This window comes from Cebus imitator, unplaced genomic scaffold (genome assembly GCF_001604975.1).
Source record: "Cebus imitator isolate Cc_AM_T3 unplaced genomic scaffold, Cebus_imitator-1.0 Scaffold129, whole genome shotgun sequence".
NCBI classification, from domain to species: domain Eukaryota; kingdom Metazoa; phylum Chordata; class Mammalia; order Primates; family Cebidae; genus Cebus; species Cebus imitator.
Genome location: NW_016107444.1, coordinates 1524187 through 1529177, shown reverse-complemented (window position 1 = coordinate 1529177; position 4991 = coordinate 1524187). Strand labels below are relative to the sequence as shown.

General features: G+C 43.7%; 1 protein-coding gene and 1 non-coding gene across 5 annotated transcripts in view; both read left to right on the top strand.

The window, feature by feature from the left end:
* Positions 1-4991, top strand: part of TESK2 (testis associated actin remodelling kinase 2) — a 172968-nt gene that overhangs the window by 153720 nt on the left and 14257 nt on the right. The gene's annotated exons all lie outside the window — the stretch shown is intronic.
* On the top strand, positions 2279-2379 carry LOC119473059. Its single transcript, XR_005202226.1, has one exon. It is a non-coding gene; the product is annotated as a small nucleolar RNA U13 (small nucleolar RNA).

Sequence of the window (4991 nt, the reverse complement as noted above, 5' to 3'; positions counted from 1 at the left end):
GGGCAGTGGAGAGCCACTGCAAGTTGTTTGGTGGGGTGCATTATGGCCAAATGTGTCCTTTCAATCAGACTGGAGGTACCAGATAGAATACAAATAAGGCCGGGTACAGTGTCTCATGCCTATAATCCCAACAATTTGGGAGGCCAAGGCGGCAGATCATGAGGTCAAGAGATTGAGACCGTCCTGGCCAACATGGTGAAACCCCATCTCTACTCAAAATACAAAAATTAGCTGGGAGTGGTGGCACGCACCTGTAGTTCCAGCTACTCAGGAGGCTGAGGCAGGGGAATTACTTAAACCTAGGAAGCCGAGGTTGCAGTGAGCTGAGATTGCACCATGGCACTCCAGCCTAGCAACAGAGTGAGACTCCATCTCAAAAAAAAAAAAAAAACTCTTCCTTGTTGACAGATCTCAAATTTTGTTTTCTCATACATGCAAAGGTCTTGAAACATTGAGAAGTGGTTTCTGAGGGCCTAGAGGCTTATTAGCCCAATTAATGTATTCACCAAAGGCAGGCAAGATAAATGGGTTGTAAAAAACAAATTCCATTTGTTTTCCCTCTCTGGTCCTTGGTTTGTGCTCTTTCCGTTTTGCCTGGAAAAGCCAGAATCTATCAGCCAAGTGTGATTCTTCATCTTTTGTCACTTTTTCCTGTGCTCTGTACCCTCTGGCTTTGCATATGGATTTCTCTGGCCTTCGCATATGGATTTCTCTGGCCTTCAGAGACATTGCTGAACAGAGTAAACAAGTGTTTCCCAGAGCCAAGAGTCCTGGCCTCACCTGGCCTCTAGAGAGTGCACATATAGTCTTTTCTTTATAGTATCTTCTGCCTGGCACTCAGTTGGGAAACCTGAGTGGTTCCTGAAGACAGGCCCTTTATATCACACTGTCATCATGCTAAAGAAGTGAACCACTGCCTACCTTTTGACTTTCAGAGCAAAAGCAATCTGCCTGCCTGATTAAATGTCAGCTTCATTGCCCACTTGTAACTTGAAGTTCACAAGCTCAGTTTCTTTTCAGCAAATGGGCACCTCAAATGTGAACCTTGGGCAGATTCAACTAGAATGAAGAGAGCAAGACACTGCGTTTATGTAGTCATTTTGCCTTATTTTAAGATTTTTCGAAGATGGATTATCAAGCAGGATGAAGCAGATCAACAGGTTTCCCTTTTGAGAAGTTAGAAGATTTATTTTTAGTCATTCTTTCTGCCTTGCCAAAACTGATCCTAGGCTTCCAAGGATCTGAAGTGCTGCATGGTGCTGCCCCCAACTGGTTCTTTTTGGTGCTTGTATTATTACCACATCAGAAAATACATCACATTTAAATTTTTTTTGAAGCACTTCCACATATTTTATTATTTTTTTGAGACAGAGTCTCACTCTGTTGCCCAGGCTGGAGTGCACTGATGTGATCTCTGCTCATTGCAACCTCTGCCTCCCAGGTTCAAGCGATTCTCGTGCCATAGGCTCCTGAGTAGCTGGGATCACAGGTATCTGCCAACATACCCAGCTTATTTTTGTATTTTTAGTAGTGATGGGGTTTTGCCATATTGACCAGGCTGGTCTCAAACTCCTGGCCTCAGGCAACCCACCTGCCTTGGCCTCCCAAAGTGGTAGGATTACAGGTGTGAGCCATCAAAACTGGCCAACTTTCACATTTTTTGTTCAAGACAGGGTCTCACTCTGTCTCAGGTGATTGCAGGTAGATCGCCTGACGTCAGCAGTTCAAGACTACCCTGGCCAACATGGTGAAAGCCAGTCTCTGCTAAAAATACAAAAACTTAGCTGAGCATAGTGGCACATACATGTAATCCTAGCTACTCCAGAGGCTGAGACAGGAGAATCTCTTGAACCCTGGAGATAGAGGTTGCAGTGAACCAAGATTGCACTGCTGCCCTCCGGTCTGGGCAACAGAGCAAGACTTTGTCGAAAAAAAAAAAAAAAAAAAAAAAAAAAAATAAAAAAAAAAAAAAAAAAAAAAAAAAAAAAAGAATTTTAGGCTTAGAGGAATTTCCCTCTTTTTCTCCCTTGGGAGGAGGAGGGAGATAATGCATCATATAAGGTTTGAGTAAATTCATTTTTGAGCTCCTGTGCTGCATGAAGCTCTCTGACTCAGATGCAATGGTCTGTAACTCTCCAATGCAACATAGTGGTAAAGAGTATGAACTCTGGAGCCAGACTGCAGATTCTGCCAGTCTCTGCCAATTAACAAGTGGATAACCTTAAGCAAGTTGCTTAATCTCTAAATGCCTTCTCTAAAATAAGAGTAATCGTTTATTGTCTTTTTATAGTCCATAGCACAGTGATTGGATTTTCTTGTGCACATGTGAAGTATACTGCCCTCAAACCTTGTTAATGTCTGCATGTTGCCTGTCTGACATGAAAAAAACAACAAAAAGGAAAAAGAAAGTAACAGTATATTTACCTTAGAGGGTTATTGTGCAGATTAAATGAGATAATATATGCAAACCTCTCAGAACAGTGCCTGACACAATTTAAGTACTATATAAATACCAGCTGCTATTATTATCTATAAATAAATATACTTATTCACTTTTTTTTTTTTTTTTTAAGATGGGGTTTCACCAAGATGGCCAGGCTGGTCTTGAACTCCTGACCTCAGGTGATCCACCGCACCCAGCCTCACTTTTTTTTTTTGAGACTGAGTCTCACTCTGTTTCCCAGTCTGGAATCTAGTGGCACAATCATGGCTCACTACAGCCTTGACCTCCTGAGGTTCAAGTGATCATTCCAAAACCTCAACCTCATGAGTAAGTAGCTTGGACTACAGGTTCACACAACCATGCCCAGCTAATTTTTGTTTTTTTGTTTCTTTTGTTGTTGTTGTTGAGATGGAGTTTTGCTCTTGTTGCCCAGGCTGGAGTGCAATGGTGCACTCGGCTTACTGCAAACTTTGCCTCCTGGGTTCAAGCGATTCTCCTGCCTCATCCTCCCGAGTAGCTGGGATTATAGGCATGCGCCACCATGCCCACCTAATTTTGTATTTTTAGTAGAGACGGGCTTTCTCCGTGTTGGTCAGGCTGGTCTTGAACTCCCGAACTCAGGTGATCTGCCCACCTCAGCCTCCCAAAGTGCTGGGATTACAGGCGTGAGCCACTGCACCTAGCCAATTTTTGTATTTTTTGTAGGGATAGGATTTTGCCGCATAGCCCAGGCTGGTCTCCAGCTCCTGGGCTCAAGCAGTCCTCCTACCTCAGCCTCCCAAACAGGGATGAGCCACTGTGCCCACCCTTAGTTCACTCTTTTGTTTTTGTTTTTAATAATAAAGCAAAGCTACCCTTCATGGGTATATAGGAATGATGAAGAACAGCCAGACTATCTTCACAAAGTTTCTCCATGGCCTTATCTGCTACTCCTTCCTCCGTTCACTTTAGTCTTACTCTTGTCTTAACCACTTTACTGAAACTGCTGTGTCCAAGGTTGCCAATTATTTCCTGGTTGCAAATTCAGTGGACACCTTTCAAGCTCATCTTCCTCATTCATAGCTTTTGATACAGTTGGTCATTTCCTTTGTAGAATGTTTTCCTTCTGACATTTAGAGTGTCATTGTACTTCTGAACACTTATTTATTTATTTATTTTTGAGACAGAGTTTCACTCTTGTTGCCTAGGCTGGAGTACAACGGCACGATCTCTGCTCACTGCAACCTCCACCTCCCGGGTTCAAGTGATTCTCCTGCCTCAGCCTCCCAATTAGTAGCTGGGATTACAGATGCCTGCCATTATGCCTGACTAATTTTTTATATTTTTAGTAGAGTCGAGGTTTCACCATGTTGGCCAGGGTGGTCTTGAACCCCTGACAACAAGTGATCTACCCACCTTGGCCTCCGAAAGTGCTAGGATTACAGGCGTGAGCCACCATTCCCAGTTGGCCTTCTGAACATTTAGAATGTTCTCCTATTGACATTCTTGCCTGTTCCTTGGGATTCTGTTAATTTCCCATCTTACATCTTAAACCCTGGGCATGCATGACTTTGGAATGCATGACTGCTTCAGCTCAATGTTTTTGCCTCCTAAATATTAGTCTCTCATTTAGACTTTGTGTGTGTGTGTGTGTGTGTGTGTGTGTGTGTGTGTGTGTGTGTGATGGAGTTTCTTGTTGCCGAGGCTGGAGTGCAATGGCATGAATCTCAGCTCAGTGCAACCTCCACCTCCTGGGTTCAAGCAATTCTCCTGCCTCAGCCTCCTGAGTAGCTGGGCACCACTGTGCCCAGCTAATTTTGTATTTTTAGTAGAGACAGGGTTTTGGCATGTTGGTCAGTTTGGTCTTGAACTCCCGACCTTAGGTAATCCTCCCACCTCAGCCTCCTAAAGTGCTGGAATTATAGATGTGACCCACCATACCCAGCCAGACTTTGTTCTTAAACTTCAAACTGACTCTATTTAGATCATTGCCACCTTGGTTGTCCAATAAGCACCTGCATCTTTAATAATTTAACTTCTCCCAGCTGAACTTTTTTTTTTTTTAATTTATTTAAAGACAGGGTCTCACTCTGTCTGTCACCCAGGCTGGAGTGCATTGGCATGATCTTAGCTCACTGCAGCCTCAACCTCCCAGGCTCAAGCGATCTTCCCATGTAGCTAGGACTACAGGTGTGTACCATCACACATTTAGCTAATTCTGTTTATTTTTTGTAGACACTAAGTCTCTCACTATGCTGTTCAAGCTGGTCTGAACTCCTGAGCTGAAGCAATCCTCCTACCTCTCAAAGTTCTAGGATTATAGGCATGAGTCACCACACCTGGCCTGAACTCACTATCTTTTAACATTGCCTCTTCTTCTAAAAACCTGCTCCTCTCCTTTCTCTCTGAGTATTTAATAATAATATCCAGGGGCCGGGCGCGGTGGCTCAAGCCTGTAATCCCAGCACTTAGGGAGGCCGAGGCGGGTGGATCACGAGGTCAAGAGATCGAGACCATCCTGGTCAACATGGTGAAACCCCGTCTCTACTAAAAATACAAAAAATTAGCT